We start from the raw sequence: 24,457 nt of genomic DNA, 5'->3' as shown, positions 1-24,457 counted from the left end.
AGAGGGGGAGTAGAGGAGGCAAAGAAGAACAGGAAGGGGAGGGAAAAATTGAAAAGTGGTTGGGGAAAAAAGGAAAAAGAAAGTCTAGAGTTGATCTTTTGAGCCATTGAGACTTTTAGATTCAATCACCTCCACCGGTCTGTGATATTTACAGTCCCCAGGTGCATCTCACCTGATCAAAAATACAAATGCCCTTTTGCATGCATAGGTACACATGACCTGCTGTTTAGCCTTTTAATCACAAGGAAAAAAATACTTTTATTCACTCAGAACTACAATGTCTAAGCCCCTGAAGCACATACATCTGGAATCCATTACCAAGGTTATGCTACTCAAAGAGCCCGTAGAAGGGAGGTAGGCTAAGCCCCATAACTTGGGCGCACACAGAAGTGGGCTGAGGAAGCATAGGTTACGAGCCCATCCTCAACTTCATTTTGCTCCTGCACAATTAGTTTGCAGGTTGAATAGCACTTACTATTACAACTAAGGTTACCAAAGCCATTAGAAACACATGCAGTTAGAAGCAAAAATCCAGGGGAGGTTGAAAATCTGAGAAAAATCCAGTACCTCTCAACATGTGGCTGTTTTCAGACTTAAAGGTTTTGTTCCATTTTATTTTTAAGTGGTTTCTTCCCTACAACCAGAATCTTAATATACTTTACCATAAAATAACCAGGAAAATGTTCTTAGGGCAGCCCAGTTCCTTGCCTTATGCTGTATCCCTCGGAGACCCTGCATCCTAGAGGAGCCTGTAAGTGATGGGTCATTCATCAGGCATTGGACTGCCCTGGACTGAGCGCCGTACTTAGTGGGGCACTTGTAGCCCAGTCGAAAATGTAAGTCACCATGACAGCTCCAGGACTGGCGTACCTCTCAGGACAGGGAGTCTTTCTACCATGGGAAGAGCCACCTGTGGATTATAGGCGTGAGGAAGCCCACAAACAGAGCCACCTAAGGGCATGCTCAGGTCAGAGAAGGAGAACCGAGAAGAGCCCGGACCCCAAAGTCACAGCCAATTTTGAATCCTGATCCTGTTTCTTTTGAACTGAGTTGCTTTCCCTCTCTCTGAGCCTTAGTCTCCTCATTTTTAAAATGGTAATTGCAATAATAATACCTAATTGAATTATTGGGAGATTTAAATATTCAATTATGTAAAATGCCTAAAACAGGGCCACTTAGTAGACCTCAATAAATGAGTCTTCCTTTTTTTATATAAATTTATTTTTTATTGGTGTTCAGTTTGCCAACATATAGAATAACACCCAGTGCTCATCCCGTCAAGCACCCACCTCAGTGCCCGTCACCCAGTCACCCCCACCCCCCGCCCACCTCCCCTTCCTCCACCCCTAGTTCATTTCTCAGAGTTAGGAGTCTCTCATGTTCTGTCTCCCTTTCTGATATTTCCCACTCATTTTTTTCTGCTTTCCCCTTTATTCCCTTTCACTATTTTTTATAGTCCCCAAATGAATGAGACCACATAATGTTTGTCCTTCTCTGATTGACTTACTTCACTCAGCGTAATAAATGAGTCTTCCTTATTGTGCATTTGATAGTCGGTCCCATGCAATAGTTGTCCAAATCCCTAGTTGTCAGTCTGTAGATACAGCCTCCTGAGGACAGGGAACAGGGGAGCCTAAGACCTGACCTGTACACAGCCCCTAAGATTTGAAGACTGAGTACTGATCAAATTCCAAATGTCAGAACTAGAAGAAACCTAAAAACTCTCCAGGTTGAGTACTTTCTAAATCCTCTTTTATACACAGAGGCCATTCTCCAAACAAAGTTTCCACAGAAATTCAGTACTAAATGGAGCAGAGCTAATTTGGTTGACGTGGGGGTGGCAGGGCACAACAAATCACTCACTTGCTACTCGCAGCCATTCCTGAAATCATGCCCTTGAAGCACATCCACAAGACCCCAAGTACCCAGATAACATGGTTAGAAAACTAATGGTCTAAGGGCACCTGGGGGGAAACGGGGCTCAGTCGGTTAAGCTCTGACTTAATAATCTCAGGTCATAATCTCAAGGTCATGAGATCAAACTCTGCGTCAGGCTTCACGTGAGTCTACTTGAAGTTCTCTTTTCCTCTGCTTCAGCCCCTCCCCCTGCTCACATGCCCCCTTCTCCTTCTCTCTAAAAATAAGAAACTAATGGTCTAGTACACCCTATTTTATAAGCAGAGAAATTGAAGCCCAGAAAGGTTAAGTCATTGCCCCAATGGTATTCAAAGACTGAGTACACAACCAGGTCTAGAACCCTAGACTTTTTGTCATGACCATTGCCATGGTCAATGAAATCACCTAGAAGGGGAGAAAAACTTGTCTTCAGTGCTCGCCCACCTTCCCAGGCCATTCATTCAAATCTCTGACAACTTTTTCTCTCATTCCAGTGTCCCCATCCCCAAAGTATCCCACCCTCCAAACCTCCTCAGTCTCCTCTTCTCAAAACTTATCTGCTCTCTCCTTGTTCCCTCAAGTCCCTGCTCACCACTGCTCAACATGCTGACAAACCAATCAGTAAAGAGACTTTTGGGTGCTTATATATCACCCAAATAATGTCTACAAGTATATTTTAACAAAAACCTTCTAGAGACCATTATTAAAAAAAAAAAAAGCTTGAGATTCATATTGACCACTAGAAGTTTACAGACCTATGTTCTTTTAAGCCATACTGTGCCCTACCTTAAAGTACTGGAATCACTTCACCAGCAATATCAGTCACTCTGGCCATACCTTTGACCAAGACCATGCTCCCATTTCTCCCTCACCTTCAAATCCAGCCAATTTACTACCCCTCTTGGTTATTATAAAGAGAGAGAACTTCTGTAAGTCAGAGGTGAAAGGCTATAAGGGGAAAGTAGAAGCAGAGCTAAGTACCCCAAAAGGAAACATGACACAACTACAACTGAACTTGCCACAATAACACTCCACATCCAATGTTCTCAAGCATTTGATGTATACCAAGCAGTGCAAAAGTCACCGGCACATCAATCCGAGTGCCACAAAAGTAACTGGCAGTCAGAATTTCCGCATCCTCTCCAACATTTGTGGTTTCCTGCCTTGTTAATTTTCCCCATTCTCACTGGTGTGAGGTGGCATCTCATTGTGGTTTTGATGTGTATTTCCCTGATGGCAAGTGATGCAGAGCATGTTCTCATGTGCATGTTGGCCATGTCTATGTCTTCCTCTGTGAGATTTCTGTTCATGTCTTTTGCCCATTTCATGATTGGATTGTTTGTTTCTTTGGTGTTGAGTTTAATAAGCTCTTTGTAGATCTTGGAAACTAGCCCTTTATCTGATATGTCATTTGCAAATATCTTCTCCCATTCTGTAGGTTGTCTTTTAGTTTTGTTGACTGTATCCTTTGCTGTGCAAAAGCTTCTTATCTTGATGAAGTCCCAATAGTTCATTTTTGCTTTTGTTTCTTTTGCCTTCGTGGATGTATCTTGCAAGAAGTTCAAAAAGGCCGAGTTCAAAAAGGGTGTTGCCTGTGTTCTCCTCTAGGATTTTGATGGATTATTGTCTCACATTTAGATTTTTCATCCATTTTGAGTCTATCTTTGTGTCTGGTGCAAGAGAGTGGTCTAGTTTCATTCTTCTGCATGTGGATGTCCAATGTTCCCAGCACCATTTATTGAAGAGACTGTCTTTCTTCCAGTGGATAGTCTTTCTTCCTTTATCGAATATTAGTTGACCATAAAGTTGAGGGTCCACTTCTGGATTCTCTATTCTGTTCCATTGATCTATGTGTCTGTTTTTGTGCCAGGACCACACTGTCTTGATGACCACAGCTTTGTAGTACAACCTGAAATCTGGCATTGTGATGCCCCCAGCTATGGTTTTCTTTTTTAAAATTCCCCTGGCTATTCGGGGTCTTTTCTGATTCCACACAAATCTTACTAGGGGTGGTGGAAGGGGAGGATGGGGGGGTGGGGGTGAATGGGTGACGGGCACTGAGAGGGCACTTGACGGGACAAGCACTGGGTGTTATTCTGTATGTTGGCAAATTGAACACCAATAAAAAAGAAATTTATTATTAAAAAAAAGAAAACCCAATTTCTAGCCCCAACTCTGCCATTGATTAGCCGTGTGGACTTGGAACATTCTCATTACCACTTTACATCCACGTACCCTCAACTCTAAGATAGGGGAAGGGGGAATAATGGCTCCAAAATCCCTTCAAATCTTATCTTGTACAATTCTGTCCTTCGTCAAGATGTTTAAGGAGAGATGATAGAGACAAGTGGTCTTTAAAAATCTGGCCTTCCTTCTATAGCTTCCTCTTCTCCACTGAGAAGCAGGAGCCTACCAGGAACTACTCCTCCCAGATGCCCTTGCAGCTGTAGGGCCATGACTTGTTCTCCCCAACAGGAGCACAAATAATGCAGGTCACTTCCAGGCAAGGTGATTAAGACACTGATGCCCCTTTTCCACATTCTCTTCCTCTATCTCTGGCTGGATGCAGATGATTATAAGGGCCTAGAAGAGGACAGAGCTACAAGCCAAGGAGGATCCTGGGTCCCTGAATCACCATGCGGAAGAAGAGGACTGACCAGGCACACACATGCTGGACTATTACATGAATTTTAAGTCTGCTTTTAATAAAGCCACTGAAATCCGGTGGTTTATTTGCCACAAGCAGCTAGCATTATGTTAACTTCAAGAAGAACAGAGCTCTGTGAGATTTAGAACTTAATTACAATTTGAAAAATATTTATGCAAAGCAATACACTAAGAGTTGTGGAGATTGATCAATGAGAAAATCTATCCTTTCCCAGGTTCAAACCTAGTAGAGTACAGACACATTCAAGTTCCTATGTCATGAGGCAAAATGAGGTAAATTCCATAAGGCAGGCAAAAGGTCTGTAGAGAGGGGAGAAAGGAAGAATGAATAAAGACCACCCAACTCAACTGACTGAAGACCATTCTGGAAAATATCCAAGGGATCCATAATTAGTTCCCAAATTGAGTTGAAATCCTGTTTCAGTTAAGTCATGTCTCCTGCTACTCAGGGTAACCCACACTGCCCTCTGGTTGACACAGTTGGTTTGGAAGTAATGGCAGTTACTCCAATACACCATGACTCCCGGCATGCCCCAGGCTCAGCCCAGGCACAAGGAATGGGATTTGCCCGGAGCTGTAGTTCGTCCTTTACTAACTCTTTAATTCTCACAGATGAAGGAACAAGATACGTCAAGTCCACTGACCACCTGGAGGGCTTGGGAGGAAATACAATTACCATCCTGGGAAAGCATGCTAAAAGGACTGATCCCAAGGTACCTCACATTTGCTAACACCTCTGAAAGGAGAACAGTTGGATATTAGGTGGTCACTAGCCACTGAAAGTTACTAAACTTCTCAGGGCTTGAGAATATTGCCATTTATTACTTGGGGACTTGTCAAAGTATTATTTTCATTACACTAATAAATACTGTAAATGTCAAAATAAAAAATACTCTAAGTTCTGGAACTTGTCTTATCTAAATCTATATGATCTGGAAATATTTAGCAAGGGAGCCCTGTAATACAAAACAGATACAGAAAGGGTCCTAAGGAAAGCCCTTGGGAAATGCCAAACTATTAATTACATGTTAAACCGAAAGCCTCCTTAACAGCAATTGCCTATGCTGCAAAGAACAAAGCCAAATGTATTCCAGGGGAAAGAGTAGAGAAGTCCAAATTCTTTGGCTCCTTTGAGGAAAGGCCTTTAAAGATGAAACAAAATCATAATGGGTATCTGAATTTTGTTTAGATTGTGAAAAGAGGGGAAGAGAAGCTTGTAGATTCTTGTTTCTCAAAAAAAAAAACAAAGAATAATTCTGATTTTTTATTATAGTTATAAGCCTAAACTAAATCTAAGTAAAAATCTGTATGCCAAAAACTCTAAATTGGAAAATTTGCCTAGAAGACCCTCACTTCCGGGATCCCTGGGTGGCGCAGCGGTTTGGCGCCTGCCTTTGGCCCAGGGCGCGATCCTGGAGATCCGGGATCGAATCCCACATCGGGCTCCCGGTGCATGGAGCCTGCTTCTCCCTCTGCCTGTGTCTCTGCGCCTCTCTCTCTCTCTGTGACTATCATAAATAAATAAAAATTAAAAAAAAAAAAAAAAAAAAAGAAGACCCTCACTTCCTACAAAACTGCCTATGAGCCCTTTCTTCACAGGGAATCCAAGTCATTTATCAAAATATTTTAAATTTAAATCTAAAAACAAGTAAACATGAATCCTTAAAAGTGAATTTCACATATATACACATTGATCAGTGAGTCACGCTTTTTGAGGATTTCTGCTTTGACATCATTTCTAACTATGTGGAACGCATTCTCGGGATTCTTTCACAGACGAGGTTGCAGAATTGTTAAACCACAACACTGATAAATGCAGATAAATGCAGATTGACTCAAATTCAGAATGAAGATGAATGTGACCGGCGCATGGAAGGCTTGGCCTGACCCAGTTTGCAAACGGACCATAAAAATATCTCAACCTCCACATAAAACACCAGCAATGTACCTGCACCACCCCAGCGAGGTCCAGCACAGTCCTGCATTTTTCCAAGAGCCATCACCGCCCACAATGACGCATCCCTGGGCACCCTCAAAGGCCCCTAACAGCTAACACTACACCAGGCCCATAAAGCCTGTTTTTAAGTTTGTTTATCTTTATTTATGCGAATTCCCCCCACAGCGCGTCCTCCATGAGGCCACTAAGTGCTTGTTTCTGAAGCTGGTGCAATCCTGGTTTTTCCTTTGGCTTTTGCCATTCAAATCTGGGTCTCAGCCCACGGGTCCTCTCAGCCAGCTGGCTCCTGAGTACCTGCTTGGCAGAAACCACTTACCCTTTTATTCCATGCTACCTGGCTTCTTCCTGCCACAAGGAGGTTTTCCCCAAAGCGGATGGAAGGCATTTCACACAGGATGAGCAATTATTTGTGTTGTGTTTTGCCACCGAGTCTCTTTATTGCTCTCCCAGGCAGATCTGATGGAGTTCCTCCGAGCAGCTGGAAAGGATGTGAACCTGGGGAAGTTCCTACTCAGCGACTCCACTGGTTGCGATTATGGCACTGATAAAATTTTGTGGTTCTTTTTTTTTTTTTTAATCTACTCATTTCTCCAAAAGGTGTTTCTGCCACTTATATTTATCTGTAATAAGATATCAGCACTAAAACAAGAATTATTAATGTGTAAGATTGTTGAAAACACTTGTCAGACCCTTCCAACTCCTTACAGATAGGTAATGAGTAAAATTCAAATGAATTGCCTTTTTTTTTAAAGATTTTATTTATTTATTCATGAGAGACAGAGAGAGAGAGAGAGAGAGGCAGAGACACAGGCAGAGGGAGAAGCAGGCCCCATGCAGGGTGCCCGATGTGGGACTCGATCCCAGGACCTCAGGGTCATGCCCTGAGCCGAAGGCACTGAGCCACCCAGGCATCCCATGAACTGCTTTCATTAAGATAATGATATTATTAAGACTAGTTACAAAACTAACCCTAACTTGAGCCACTATAGTTAAACTTGTAGTAGGTTCACAGTACAAAGAGTATAAAGCTTAGTCAGGTGGTAGTGAACTAGACCACCTATTCCTCCCATCAAAACATCAAAACATAGTAGGGCGCCTGGGTGGCTCAGGGGTTGAGCGTCTGCCTTTGGCTCGGGTCATGATCCCAGGGTCCTGGGATCGAGCCCCACACTGGGCTCCCTGCTGGGCTTCTCCCTCTGCCACTTCCCCTGCTTGCACTCTGTCAAATAAAATCTTTAAAAAAAAAAAAACACCAACACACACACTTCTGGAAAGAAAAGGACAGGTTCAAATAAGAGCAATTTATGTCATATATTCCAGAGAACTGGACATGGAGAAACTTCCCATTCTGCATTTGGCCCAACTGGCATAGTATCCGCCTATAGAGGCACTTTTCTGGCAAGCATGAACTGAATGCTCTTAGGTCAATTCCTGTTTCTCCAACCACTGCAAAGACCAAGAACTAAGTGACGGGTTCTCAGCTGAATGTTCAGTCCATTTTGCTTATTTCATTTCTTCTGGCACTAAACTGGGAATCAATTAATTGATGTGTATATCCAGGGGAAAATAAATTAATGTCAAAAGGATGATGAAGTGCATATAGGCACAGCCTGCGCTAAGTAAAAATGAATTCTCATGTGAGTACGAACCCACATTATAATATGTAAGTATACGAGTATGGAGTATAAGTGAAATACGTAGAGCATAAAATATATAAGTTCATATTCTTACATAAGTAATAAGCATAAAGTCAACAGAATATATAAGTAAAACATCTCCTAAAGGCCTAGGAGCATACAAAAGTGTATACATTAATTCAAATCAAAAAACAATTATTTCTTCAATATTTAGATTTTTGTGAGAATTGTTTCAATCCCTTGAAAGGGGAAAAAAATACACAGAAATCTACAAATGAGCCAATCATCTGTCTACTTTACTTGTATAGACAAAGATAGTAGAGACCAAAAACAAAAGGGGGGGCAATTACAGTTTCACTTGTAAATGAACATTTTTGTTAGAACATTTTTTATTTATTCGGTAAAACTTTAATGCTAAAAGACTTAACACAAAATGAAATCTTGTGCTTATGATCTGGTTTTGTACTGCATCCAAAGCAGGAAAAAAAAAAAAAAAGAGCATCGAAAAATGTAACAAAAGTAATGCTACAAAAAATAAATAAATAACATTTCTAATCTGTATGCTACATTTCATGATACTCACTAATTTTAGAAAATTAGATAATATTTTACTGAAATTCTCAGCTGTTTCCCCGTAGATGTCTATGGAAAAACTGAAGGAATACATTTCACAGCAGAATATTCCTCATGACTTCTAAGTTTCAAATCAAACTTGAACCTTTTGGGGCTCAAGTTTGTTTGCTCTCAGTAACACATGGTTTCCTATTTATATAAAACAAAAAGTCCTTAAAAAGCTTATAAAAAAAACTCAAAAAGCTTCTTGGACCTTGAATTGCTCTTGCAAAACATTTTGATGAGTTAAGTGTAAATAAATCTGAAACATATGATTAAATTTCCATTAAAATGCACATGAGTTTAAAAATCATGAGGAAAAAAAAATTCTGAGCAAAACAAGCTTTATGCTCTTCCTGACCCCTTAGCACTTGAACAGTGGTTGGGTACATCCAAATCACTGCTGAATTCGCCACCAGCATGTGAAGATACCTTCCCAAGTTTCTACTGTAATGCTCACCCTTTTTAGTGCCCCATTCATCACCCCAGAGCTCTGCCACAGGAACAAGTGCCAATATGACCTTCATGTGAAGGTCAGCTTGCGCCCCAGAGTCTAGCCCTCCACCTCCTGAGGGGATGGGTTCAGGCCAGGATGTGCTAGTCCCAGAGCTTCCCCAGAAGAGGTGAGCTATTCCCAACAGTTCAGAAAATGCAGAAGTATATATTGTGGGGAAAGAGACAGGGTCTTAGCCCTCCACAACCACGAGGGGTCCTGAGCCCTCCAACTCCTCTCCAAGAGCTGGAGTTTCAATGCATTGAAGTGAAAGGACTTACTTTTGTCATCCGTTCCTCTTTGCCCTAAACTCTCACTTCAGTTTGCTCCAACAAATACTGGCAGTACATACCTTGAAGAAAACCTGTAAAACCATGGATCCCATTTTCAACATGGCAGGTAAACAAGGACAGCCAGGACGTAAGGATCTCAAGTACAATAGCTGTGTTTATTTTCCTAAGGGCCATGTTCCTTATGATGCCCCACACTGCCTACATCATGGAAAGAACCCTCAAAGACGTTTCCAAAAATCAATGTTGGGGTCTCCAGGTGCTACACAGAATCCAAGAATTGTAGGGCTGGGAGAGGCTTTACAGGACTGTCGACTCTAATCAGCCCCCACTCTACAATAAGGAAATGGAGACCCAGAGAAGCTGAAAAGACTCACAGACCTCACAGTTAGGGGGTAATAAATCTCATAAGCCTGAGCCACAGAGCTGTCTTCAGTGCACCAGGCTAGCAGCTTGGCCCTGGTTCTTTGGTGGCTTATCTGCCCAAGAGTCACAGTCAGATATCACTGAATGCCTGTTAGGATCAAGAAGAGATAACAGTTGTTGACAAGGACATGGAGATAAAGGAACCCTTGTGTACTGTTAGCGGGAATGTGAAGTGAAATAGCTACTGTGAAAGACAGTACGGAGGGCCCTCAAAAAATTAAAAATAGAACTACCATATGATCCAGCAATCACAATACTGGATATTTACCCAAGGAACACAAAAACACTAATTCATAGGGATATATGTAACCCTATGTTTACTGCAGCATTACAACAGCCAAACTATGGAAGCAGCCCGAGTGTCCATCAACAGGTGATTGGATAAGAAGTCTACACACACACACACACACACACACACACAAGTCTACACACACATATACACACACAAAGTGAAGTATTATTCAGCCATAAAAATGGAAGGAAATCCTGCCATGCAAAAACATGGATGAATCTGAAGGGCATTATGGCCAGAAATAAGCCAGAAGGAGAAAGAAGAATACTCTATGGTAATCTGTAGAAATCTCTACGGAAATTTTTAGAAACTTAAAATTCTTTAAGTTGAACTCACAGAAACAGAATAGAATTGTGGTTGCCAGGAGCTGGAAGGTGGAGGAAATGGAGAGAAGTTGATGAATTGAACACCAATAAAAAATAAATTTATTTAAAAAAATTTAATTACAAAAAAAAAAAGGAAGTTGATGAAAGGGTACAAACTTTCACTTAAGATGAACAGGTTCCAAGGATCTACTATACAGCACTGTGAGAACGCTGTATGGTATACTTAAAATTTGCAGAGTATAGATCTTAAATGTTTCCAACACACAAAAAGGGGTAATTACGTGACATGATGGATGTGTTAAGTAACTTGACTGTGGCAAATATTTCATAATGTACACACCCAATCATTACACTGCATACTTTACATACAATCATGCCTCCATAAAGGTGGGGGGCGCTACAAGAAAAAAAAATGACAAGAATTTGTGGCTAAATAATCACCCGAGTTAAAATGATGGTACAGTCAGCCTCTGACCACCTGCAACAAGGAAGAAGCAAAAGTCTGGAGGACTCACAGCAGGTGACAATTCAAATAGAGATGCTGTTTGTCCCAAGAGGACACGATGGGATTTGTCAGCCACAACAGCAAAGCCCTTTCAAAATTAAACCGAGTGTTAAGGCAGAGATTGGTATTCACCAATGAATGGCACGCCAGGGGCCCAGAGTGAAACCGGCGGCAAAGGCGCACATAGGCGCGCACGCAGGCAGGCACACACATGCACCAGAAGGGAGACGAGAGGAGGTCTCCCCTCTTGCCTAAGGAGCTCTTGCTGCGCTCCCCGGAGTCAAGAGTAGAGACCAGAACCCAAGGTGATGATACGGCAAAACTGACAAAGGCCAAGATCTCTCCAAGATACGCTTCTCTGCTTGCAAGTCGGCACCCTTGATAAACCGCGTTTACCTTCCCAAAGAACTATTTATGAAGCTGTTCTATTAAGCTCAGGGAAAAATAGGTCACTGCCTTTTTCAAAGGCTTTACAGAAACTCTTTCACCCTGGTCTAATGCCTGGCAAGTCACTCTCAGACTTGTTTCAGTTATCTATGGCCATACAACAACCAGCCCAAATATTAGTGACTTAAATGAACAATAGTAATTCGATTATCTCTCACGTTCTTGGCCAAGCTGGGCACCGTCTTCTCATTGGCTGGGGCTCCAGTCATCTGCAGCCCAGCTGGGCTGAACCATTGACATCCATGGCTCAGCCTCTCCATGTGGCTTGGGCTTCTTATCTCATGGCAACTGTGCTCTGAGAGGATATGGCAGGAATGAATATTCCATGAGAGGGGACTTGGAGGCTGCCCGTCTCCTGAAGAGCTGGGCCCAGAACAGACAAAAGGTCACCTCCACCGTTCTATTAGTCAAGTAGCCACTAGGCCAGCCTAGGGTCCAAAGAAGAGAGAAACAGACCCTTCCTCTTGGTGAGGGAGTGACAAAGAATTAGTGGACATCTATACCCCACCACAGTCTCATTCCTTTTCTTCTGTATTCTTATCACATATATCTAAGCAGCCATGGTAGTGGCAACGTGTCAGCTTTGCACAAAACTGTCATCGCAGCTCACTGTAAACACTGCTTGAATCTTTTCCTGAGAAGTAGTTCTTCGGGAGGAAGGGTGTAGTACATCAAAAGCATGGCCCTAACTCTTAGCGCTTTACTATGTAATTTGGCAAAGCCCTCCAGTCTGACTCTGGTCTCATCCATACGATTTGCTTTGGCCGATGAGATGTTAGCAATTATGATGCAAGAAGATTCGAAAAGTGCTTCACAGTCAAGCTTGCCCGCCCTCTTGCACCTCTGCCAACACCTTACAAACCTGCTGACTCACCTCCCAGAAGATGAAGGTACCTGGCAAAGGTCACCGCCCCACCTGAAGCCATCTAGATCATTCAAAAGTCCAATGCCCCCAGGTGGGCCAGCAAGCCCAACCATGATGAGCAGAATCCTCTAGCTAATCCCCAGCTGACTCCAGGATGAGCAATAAAAGCTAATTACTTCCCTGAGGTTGTCTATTTGTTACTCAGCATCATCGTGGCAATAAGTAACCAACAGAGTACCAGGACTAGAGATGCTCAAGAATGGTCAAGATCATCAAGAAAGAAAAAGGAGACCTATCAGACTTGACACTTTGTCTTTGCCGTGTTGCCATGTAGAATTAATATCTACTTGATTATAGTATTTCATAGAAGTGATTTATTTGCAACAGGGAATCATTTGGCACCAAGAGAATGGGGCTTATGAACAGCTTGACGACAACAGGAAAGGGCAAAGAAAGAGTTCCATTGGGTTTTGTTGGAATCAGTTGTATCCATATGGGTACTTGGGGTTGGATGCATCTCAGTAGAGCCCAAAGCAAAATGACAAATGAGGCCACTGGGTACATGTACACCAGAGGGAACCCTGGCCTTTGGCTACAGTTCATTAAGAGATTGAGCTTTCTCCTTGAAAATCTGGTCAGCAGCTTTGAGAATCCTTCCAGTAAAGCCTAGCAGGCAGATGTAAAGGTTCCTTTTGTCTGAGTTTGGGTGTTTTGCAAGGTTTTAACGACTGAGCTTATTTATTTTCTTTGCTATAAATTACAATTATAATGTGTGCGTATGTAATATATGTATATAACTATATACACATCTGTGTGTCTGAATATATATCTCAATCCATGTGAGTATACTGGGTAGGTCCTATAGGAGCTATAATAAATAATGGGAAATGCATGGAGCCCTTAAAAAATGGTAATAATCCATGATTCACATTGTCTGTCACAGCCACACAGAAATTACAGCCTCCTTGCAGGTGCAGTTTTACAGATATTGCTATCTTTTCTTTCCAGAAAACAGCCTCTGTTATCATGATGATTGTAAATTGTCTTATTATGTAACACATTGGTCTGAGCTTAGACAATCCAGTTTTAACAAGAGGTCCTCAGAGGTGAATGGCTTTTTTCCCATTGTACATATACCCCTAAAGTGTGTAACCACCGTAATGCATAAGCAAAACTACAGTTAAAGAATAAATTGAATTCTCATGGTAACAGTAAATTATTTCATTTGAGCCCTCTTTCATTTAAAATCTGTAATTAAAGATGTATGCAGTCACGCAGATGAACAAATGCTTATGCAACCAATAATGAGATTCATATTCATTTTCTCCAACTTGACAGGTGTATTTTATTTGATCCGTGGTTTACAAGGTCGCATAAATACAAACACAAAAATGAAGGTAAAGGATCGAAGAACACAAAACATTAACATACCTAAGATGCTTATGCATTTCTAAGTATCTAACATTTTATAAAATGTCCAGAGTATATACTCAACTCTGTGATGGCTGCGTCCATGCATTTTCATTCAAGCTCTCCTTTAAACTAGAAAACAGCAACGAAAACATTGTAAAAGACAAGAAATCATTTTTGTGTGTGGGCTCCAAAAATGGACAAACTTAGGTATTCTGTTTCCCTGAGCTTTAAGTAAGCTGTGATTTTGGGTTGGAGGAGGAGGAGAAGTTGGAAAAATGGGTCACTTCCAAAGATCTAGCGAGCTTTACAAAACTTCGAGTTTCCCTTACAGAGGACATGCTCTCTAGACAAAAGCCTAGATCAGAGAGGAAGGAAGAAACTGATCAAACTAGATTGAGGATTTTCCTGACACTGAAATTACTCACTTTCAATAACATTTCCTTTTGGTTTTGGAAGGGCACCATGTCCATGGAAAGACTTTTCTTTTGCAGCCTCAAAATTCTCTGGAACAATAGTTCATAAAAAATATATTATTCAAAAACCAGATCATTTCCAAAACAAAATACAAATTTAGAAGACTAACCATTTGTCCATCCATGACACGGATACCTTTTTTTTTTTTTGGAAAAAAAAAAAAAGACCCAAAAGCTGTTTGCTTCCAAAAAAAGGAATTAATAGAGCATATCCACCCCTCCATACAAGGGAATATTCATTCGCATATTTAAATTCAGCACTAAAATTTATCTTCTACCCAGACGTAAGGAAAACCCTTCTCACATTGCCTTCTCCATTCTTCCTCTTAAATGCTTTCTGGGTAGCAATGGTCTCCCTTTTCCTTAGAAATCTCAAAACAATTAGATTAGGATCATGCCAAAGAATAGCAATAGTGACTTACTGAACACTTAAAAGGTGCCAGGCACTAATGCTTATGTGGACTAAAGAATCTTCTCACCCACATCTTCCCAAGACCATGGCCAAAGTCCATGCTACCTCCTGGATAGGAGAAGCCCTAAGAGGCCTCAGGGATCATGGTAGGCATTCCTCTGTCTTGGGGTAGGGATGCCTTGAACATCAACAGCCAGCTAGGAACTGAGAGGGCTAGGATTAAATCCAGGTCTTCTGCTACAAGCCATATAACTCTCCTTTAAGCCAAGGTTGCTCCTGGAAGACTCGCCAAGGGTGGGAAGGAGCCAGCACCAAGGGAGGAAAAGAATGCCACTAGCCCGCCTCCCTGGAGAGAGTGAGAAACCATTTCCTGCTACTCCAAACTCCCCTCCTCCCTTCCCAGCTCCTCCCGGAACCCTTGCCCCACTACCCACCACCACGGACACCTGCCAGAGCAGCTAGCCACACTTCCATGTGAGTTCGGGCCCCACTCCTCTGCAGAATGGGATTCTGTTTTCCTGCGTCACCTAAAGATGCCACATATGTACTCAGTGTCATCCTGCTTCTGTTAAAGTATTTCCAACTTTTCCCAAGCATTTAGGGTTTGGTTTGGACAAACCTAAAAGACATTTGCCTTGTGCTTTTTTCCCATAATTTTAAACTTAAAGTATTTTATGAGAAATCTAATCCGTATGTTTCTGATTAATTTGTAAGAGCCATTTGATGTCCAAGGGCCTTTTAAGTTTTTATAAGCCTTTTTAAGACTTTCCCTTAAAGATGTTTTGCCAGAAGAAAATGAACTTCGATCCCCATAGTTCAAGTTTAGTCCCAATCTCAACAATCACGGGATTCTCTGCTGAAACTATATTGCTTGCTGCTCTAAGCTGATCATCCACAACTGCCCTGGGTGTAACTCACATTCGTACCTTTACTCAAGACTCCCACAAGATGTTGCTTTATCTCATAAACAGGATGATGATTAAGTTTCATTGCCAAAAACATAGCTCACAATTTAGCCTATGTCTACACCCAGCTACCAAACTCTTGCATCTGAATTCGATGGGTGATTCAGTAAAGCATTGTCCTCTTTGAAAAATTAAAGATTTTTTTTCTAGAACATACAGAATTATTTCTGTGTTGGCAATATGGCTTGTCCTCCTAGCTGTATAGTTTGCTAGCTGTGACCCTGACAAGTCACTTACCTTGAGCCCTTAATAGAAATTATCTCCTTAAATTTTTAAAATGGTCATAAATGATAATGTCTATCAAGTACCTGGCATATAGGCCAGTGGTTCCTAATTTCAGTCTGAACACAAACAGATACACAGATACATCAACTACAAAGACCGATTAAAATGAATGTGTTGGCTCAAAAACAGACACATAGATCAATGGAACAGAATAGAGAATCCAGAAGTGGACCCTCAACTTTATGGTCAACTAATATTCAACAAAGCAGGAAAGACTATCCACTGGAAAGAAGACAGTCTCTTCAATAAATGGTGCTGGGAACATTGGACATCCACATGCAGAAGAATGAAACTAGACCACTCTCTTGCACCAGACACAAAGATAAACTCAAAATGGATGAAAGATCTAAATGTGAGACAAGAATCCATCAAAATCCTAGAGGAGAACACAGGCAACACCCTTTTTGAACTCGGCCACAGTAACTTCTTGCAAGATACATCCATGAAGGCAAGAGAAACAAAAGCAAAAATGAACTATTGGGACTTCATCAAGATAAGAAGCTTTTGCACAGCAAAGGATACAGTCAACAAAACTCAAAGACAACCTACAGATGGGAGAAGATATTTGCAAATGACGTATCAGATAAAGGGCTAATTTCCAAGATCTATAAAGAACCTCTTAAACTCAACAGCAAAGAAACAAACAATCCAATCCTGAAATGGGCAAAAGACATGAACAGAAATCTCACAGAAGAAGACCTAGACATGGCCAACAAGCACATGAGAAAATGCTCCACGTCACTGGCCATCAGAGAAATACAAATCAAAACCACAATGAGATCCCCCTTCACACCAGTGAGAATGGGGAAAATTAACAAGGCAAGAAACCACAAACGTTGAGGATGTGGAGAAAGGGGAACCCTCCTGCACTGTTGGTGGGAATGTGAATGGGGCAGCCCCTCTGGAAAACTGTGTGGAGGTTCCTCAAAGAGTTAAAAATAGATCTGCCCTAGGACCCAGCATTTGCCCTGCTGGGGATTTACCCCAAAGATACAGATGCAGGGAAACGCCGGGACCCCTGCACCCCGATGTTTATAGCAGCAATGTCCACAATAGCCAAACTGTGGAAGGAGCCTCGGTGTCCATCGAAAGATAAATGGATAAAGAAGCTGTGGTCTATGTAGACAATAGAATATTCCTCAGCCATTAGCAATGACAAATATCCACCATGTGCTTTGACATCAAGGGACCTGGAGGGTATTATGCTAAGTGAAATAACCCAATCAGAAAAGGATAAACATTATATGGTCTCACTCATTTGGGGAATATAAAAATTAGTGAAAGGGAATAAAGGGAAAGGAGAGAAAATGAGTGAAAATATCAGTGAGGGTGACAAAACATGAGAGACACCTAACTCTGGGAAATGAACAAGGGGTAGTGGAAGGGGAGGTGGGCGGAGGTTTGGGGTGACTGGGTCATGGGCACTGAGGGGGCACTTGGCGGGATGAGCACTTGGTATTATGCTAAATGTTGGCAAATTGAACTCCAATAAAAAGATTAAATAAATAGGGGGGAGGGTGTAAGATGGTGGAAGAGTAGGGTCCCCAAGTCACCTGTCCCCACCAAATTACCTAGATAACTTTCAAATCATCCTGAAAACCTACAAATTTGGCCTGAGATTTAAAGAGAGAACAGCTGGAATGCTACAGTAAGAAGAGTTTGTGCTTCTATCAAGTACAACTTGTTTTTCGCCACTCTGCACTGAGCTAAATGACTAGAAGGAAAAACTCACCTCAAAAGAAAGAATCAGAAACAGTCCTCTCTCCAACAGAGTTACAAAATTTGGATTACAATGCAATGACAGAAAGCCAGTTCAGAAGCACAATTATAAAGCTACTGGTGGCTCTAGAAAAAAAACATAAAGAACTCAAGAGACTTCATGACTGCAGAATATAGATCTAATCAGGCCGAAATGAAAAATCAATTGAATGAGAAGCGATCCAAACTGGAGGTCCTAACGACGAGGGTTTACGAGGTAGAAGAACGAGTGAGTTACATAGAAGACAAGTTGATGGCAAGGAGGGAAACCGAGGAAAAAAGAGAAAAACAATTAAAAGATCATGAGGATAGGTTAAGGGAAATAAATGACCGCCTCAGAAGGAAAAATCTACATTTAATTGGGATTCCCGAGGGCGCCAAAAGGGACAGAGGTCCAGAATAAACAAATCATAGCTGAGAACTTTCCTAACTTGAGAAGAGAAACAGGGATTCAGATCCAGAGATAGAGAGATCTGCCCCCTAAAATCAATAAAAACCACTCAACACCTCGACATTTAATAGTGAAACTTGCAAATTCCAAAGATAAAGAGAAGATCCTTAAAGCAGCAAGAGACAAGAAATCTCTAACTTTTATAGGGAGAAGTATTAGATTAACAGCAGACCTCTCCACAGAGACCTGGCAGGCCAGAAAGGGCTGGCAGGATATAATCAGGGTCCTAAATGAGAAGAACATGCAGCCAGGAATACTTTATCCAGCAAGGCTCCTATTCAGAAGAGAAGGAGAGATGAAGAGCTTCCAAGATAGGCAGAAACTAAAAGAATATGTGACCACGAAGCCAGCTCTGCAAGAAATACTAAGGGGGACTCTGTAATAGAGGAAGTCCAAGGGAACAACCCACAAAAACAGGGGACTGAATAGGTATCATGATGACACTAAATTCATATCTTTTGATAGTAACTCTGAATGTGAACGGGCTTAATGACCCCATCAAAAGGCACAGGGTTTCAGACTGGGTAAAAAAGCAAGACCCATCTATTTGCTGTCTACAAGAGACTCATTTTAGACATAAGGATACCTCCAGCCTGAAAATGAAAGGTTGGAGAACTATTTACCATGCAAATGGTCCTCAGAAGAAAGCAGGGGTAGCCATCCTTATATCAGATAAACTAAAGTTTATCCCGAAGACTGTAGTGAGAGAAGAAGAGGGACACTATATCATACTTAAAAGATCTATCCAACAAGAGGACTTAACAATCATCAATATTTATGCCCCAAATGTGGGAGCTGCCAAGTATATCAATCAATTAATAACCAAAGTTAAGATATACTTAGATAATACACTTACACTTGGTGACTTGAATGTAGCGCTTTCTACAATTGACAGATCTTCTAAGCACACCATCTCCAAAGAAACAAGGGCTTTAAATGATACACTTGACCAGATGGATTTCACAGATATCTACAGAACTTTACATCCAAATGCAACCGAATACACATTCTTCTCAAGTGCACATGGAACTTTCTCCAGAATAGACCACATACTGGGTCACAAATCAGGTCTTAACTGATACCAAAAGATTGGGATTGTCCCCTGCATATTTTCAGACCATAATGCTTTGTAATTAGAACTAAATCACAAGAAGAAGTTTGGAAGGATTTCAAACACGTGGAGGTTAAGGACCATCCTGCTAAAAGATGAAAGGATCAACCAGGAAATTAGAGAAGAATTAAAAAGATTCATGGAAAGTAATGAGAATGAAGATACAACCATTCAAAATCTTTGGGATACAGCAAAAGCAGTCCTGAGGGGGAAATACATCGCAATACAAGCATCCCTCAAAAAACTGGAAAGAACTCAAATACAAAAGCTAACCTTGCACCTAAAGGCGCTGGAGAAAAAACAGCAAATAGATCCTACACCTAGCAGAAGAAGAGAGTTAAAGATTCGAGCAGAACTCAATGAAATAGAGACCAGAAGAACTGTGGAACAGATTAACAAAACCATGAATTGGTTCTTTGAAAGAATTAATAAGATACATAAACCATTAGCCAGCCTTATTAAAAAGAAGAGAGAAAATGCTCAAATTAATAAAATCATGAATGAGAAAGGAGAGATTACCACCAACACCAAGGAAATACAAACGATTTTAAAAACATATTATGAGTAGCTCTATGCCAATAAATTAGGCAATCTAGAAGAAATGGACAAATTTCTGGAAAACCACAAACTACCAAAACTGGAACAGGAAGAAATAGAAAACCTAAATAGGCCAATAACCAGGGAGGAAATTGAAGCAGTCATCAAAAACCTCCCAAGACACAAAAGTCCAGGGCCAGATGGCTTCCCTGGGGAATTCTATCAAATGTTTAAAGAAGAAACCATACCTATTCTACTTAAGCTGTTTGGAAAGATAGAAAGAGATGGAATACTTCCAAACTCGTTCTATGAGGCCAGCATCACCTTAAGTCCAAAAGCAAACAAAGACCTCACCCCACCAAAAAGGAGAGTTATAGACCAATATCCCTGATGAACATGGATGCAACAATTCTCAACAAGATACTAGCCAATAAGATCCAACAATACATTAAGAAGATTATTCATCATGACCAAGTGGGATTTATCCCTGGGATGCAAGGCTGGTTCAACACTTGTAAAGCAATCAATGTGATTGATCATATCAGTAAAAGCAAAAACAAAAACCAAATGATCCTCTCAATAGATGCAGAGAAAGCATTTGACAAAATACAGCATCCATTCCTGATCAAAACTCCTCAGAGTGTACAGATAGAGGGAACATTCCTGAGCATCTTCAAAGCCATCTACGAAAAGCCCACAGCAAATATCATTCTCAATGGGGAAACACTGGGAGCCTTTCCCCTAAGATCAGGAACAAGACAGGGATGTCCACTCTCACCACTGTTATTCAATATAGTCCTAGAGGTCCTTGCCTCAGCGATCAGGCAACAAAAAGAAATAAAATTCATTCAAATTGGCAAAGGAGAAGTCAAACTCTCCCTCTTTGCAGATGACATGATACTGTACATAGAAAACCCAAAAGCTTCCACCCCAAGATTGCTAGAACTCATACAGCAATTCGGCAGTGTGGCAGGATACAAATCAATGCCCAGAAATCAGTGGCATTTCTATACACTAACAATGAGACTGGAGAAAGAGAAAGTAAGGAGTCAATCCCATTTACAATTGCACCCAAAAGCATAGGATACCTAGGAATAAACCTAACCAAGGACGTAAAAGATCTATACCCTAAAAACTACAGGCATGTCTGAAAGAAATTGAGGAAGACACAAAGAGATGGAAAAATATCCCATGCTCATGGATTGGAAGAATTAATATTGTGAAAATGTCAATGCTCTCCAGGGCAATTTACACATATATGCAATCCCTATCAAAATACCATGGACTTTCTTCAGGGAGATAGAACAAATCATCTTAAGATTTGTGTGGAATCAGAAAAGACCCCAAATAGCCAGGGGAATAGTAAAAAAGAAAACAAGAGCTGGGGGCATCACAAGGCCAGATTTCAGGTTGTACTACAAAGCTGTGGTCATCAAGACAGTGTGGTACTGGCACAGCAACAGACACATAGATCAATGGAACAGAATAGAGAATCCAGAAGTGGACCCTCAACTTTATGGGCAACTAATATTCGATAAAGGAGGAAAGACTATCCACTGGAAAAAGGACAGTCTCTTCAATAAATGGTGCTGGGAATATTGGACATCCATATGCAGAAGAATGAAACTAGAACATTCTCTTACACCAGACACAAAGATATACTCAAAATGGATGAAAGATCTAAATGTGAGACAAAATTCCATCAAAATCCTAGAGAAGAACACAGGCAACACCCTTTTTGAACTTGGCCACAGTAACTTCTCGCAAGATACATCCACGAAGGCAAGAGAAACAAAAGCAAAAATGAACTGTTGGGACTTCATCAAGATAAGAAGCTTTTGCACAGCAAGGGATACAGTCAACAAAACTAAAAGGCACCCTACAGAATGGGAGAAGATATTTGCAAATGACCTATCAGATAAAGGGCTAGTATCCAAGATCTATAAAGAACTTATTAAACTCAACAGCAAAAAAACAAACAAACAAACAAACAAACAATCCAATCCTGAAATGGGCAAAAGACGTGAACAGAAATCTCACAGAGGAAGACCTAGACATGGCCAACAAGCATGTGAGAAAATGCTCCGCATCACTGGCCATCAGGGAAATACAAATCAAAACCACAATGAGATCCCACCTCACACCAGTGAGAATGGGGAAAATTAACGAGGCTGGAAAAAACAAATATTGAAGAGGATGTGGAGACAGGGGGACACTCCTGCACTGTTGGTGGGAATGTGAACTGGCACAGCCACTCTGGAAAACTGTGTGGAGGTTCCTCAAAGAGTTAAAAATAGACCTGCCCTACGACCCAGCAATTGTACTGCTGGTGATTTACCCCAAAGACACAGATGCAGTGAAACGCCGGGACACCTGCACCCCGATGTTTATAGCAGCAATGTCCACAATAGCCAAACTGTGAAAGGAGCCTCGGTGTCCATCGAAAGATGATGGATAAAGAAGATGTGGTTTATGTATACAGTGGAATAATATTCAGGCATAGAAATGACAAATACCCACCATTTGCTTCGACATGGAAGGAACTGGAGGGTATTACGCTGAGTGAAATAAGTCAATGGGAGAAGGACAAACATTATATGGTCTCATTCATTTAGGGAATATAAAAAATAATGAAAGGGAATAAAGGGGAAAGGAGAAAAATGAGTAGGAAATATCAGAGAGGGGGACAGAACATGAGAGACTCCTAACTGGGAAACGAAAAAGGGGCGGTGGAAAGAGAGGTGGGCGGAGGGTGGGGGTGACTGGGTGACGGGCACTGAGGGGGACACTGGACGGGATGAGCACTGGATGTTATTCTATATGTTGGCAAATTGAAGTCCAATAAAAACAAATTAAATAAATAAATAAATAAATAAATAAATAAATAAATAAATAAATAAATGTTATATATGGAAATCATCTGAGGAACATATTTGAGATGCAAATTCCTAGGACCCACTCCGAAGTCTGCTTCAGTAGATGTGAAATGAGGCCCGAGAATCTGCATTTTGACAAGATTTTTGGATAATACAGGTGGCTTGAGGACCACGCTTTGGGACACAAAGACTTACCATAATGAGAGGGAAGGAGAGAGAATAAAATGAGAACAACTAATACGATAAGGATACTAATACAAGGTTACTGAATCAAATAAGACTATGAAACACTTGAGGAAAAGTGAATGATGCACTGCAGTTTCTGAATAACCATTTGCATTTCTCAAGAGAAACTAACCAAGCACATAAAACTAAATTAACGGATGTATTCTAGTTAACATTCAAAATGGGTTCGATTTTATAACCAAAGATCATTACATTTTTAATTATAATGCAATTGAGAACTGCAGAAAACTATTTCACTATGGAGAGTGTTGAATCTTAAATTATAAGCCAAACTTTCAAATTCATCTTTAAAGAGAAATCTGTCTCTCTTCTGATTTGAAATTCACAGGAAAGTTGAGAGACTGAGAAATTTTTAATTGACTTAGCACTTTAGGAATACAGCATACTCATAGGCAACAGGGTAAAAATAAACATCTTTTCAAGATTCCCTAAAGACACTATGGATATGTGGAATTAAAGCAAGACCAACCAAATGGGAACAAGCAAAGACTATTTATTCAGAGCTTGCTATATTGCAAGATAGTCATCACCATACCTATGGTTTCAAAGACTCAAAGGTAGGCAGAGGAATGAAGACATTTCATACTGGAAAATAGGGAAGGCTTTAGGTGTGCCCTAACCGGAAGTGGTTGGCATGGAGAGGCTAGAGGTGGGATAACTACACATGGGACATCCTATGTTATTGATTAGGGGACACAGTTGGCTTTCTCTCATTGGCCCTAAGTTCAAAGTGGCCAGTTATTAATCAAGTCCTGATCACTTGCAGCCAACTGTTAGAGGTTATTTTTGGCTTCCTGAATTATTACTAAAAATAGCCGACATCCTCCAAATCTAACTTATAACATGCTGGCTTCCTGGGCTGCTTATTGATTTAAAAAAGGGAGGGGGGGCTGGTTTCCTAGGTAGGTTGGGGCAGGTTGTGGGTCAAAGTTCTATTTGTATATATAGTCTGACCATTGTCCATGTGTATATTCACTCTCTCAGATACAAATTTTAGGCTAGGGGGTAGCGGTCTAACTTCAAATTTAATTGTTTTTATCTTGTACAGTGGAGTACTTATAACTAGAATTCATAGAATTTTTAATAATAGTTTTATACGACTTTTAACACTGAAACTTTTCTATTTATGTTATACAATATTTACTCATTGGTTATAAGAAAATTAGTGTATCACTGTTTAACCTACTTACTACTCTGACAAATAATATTATAATTCAAGCCATATAAAAACTATTCCTATTCTCTTGAAGATGGGAAAAATTCACCTTATCAATCATGGTATAGGTAAAAAAATATATGGTGACTTCACTTTAAAAACGATATCATCCTTCAATTTCTTCACAATAAAGAACTGCCTTAGGGGAAGTTTAAATCTTCTTTGGTTGGAAACATCTAAACAGCGTTTGCTAATCCTGCAAAATTTAGTCTGTACAATTTGCTATTTCTGTAGGTGATCTAAAAGGAGAACCTAGTGATACATATTGGTGGCTGAGTCTGAACTCTTCTGGATAAAAAGC

The sequence above is a fragment of the Canis lupus genome, chromosome 29, assembly GCF_003254725.2.
Source record: "Canis lupus dingo isolate Sandy chromosome 29, ASM325472v2, whole genome shotgun sequence".
NCBI classification, from domain to species: Eukaryota; Metazoa; Chordata; class Mammalia; order Carnivora; family Canidae; genus Canis; species Canis lupus.
This window is presented reverse-complemented; position numbering follows the sequence as displayed.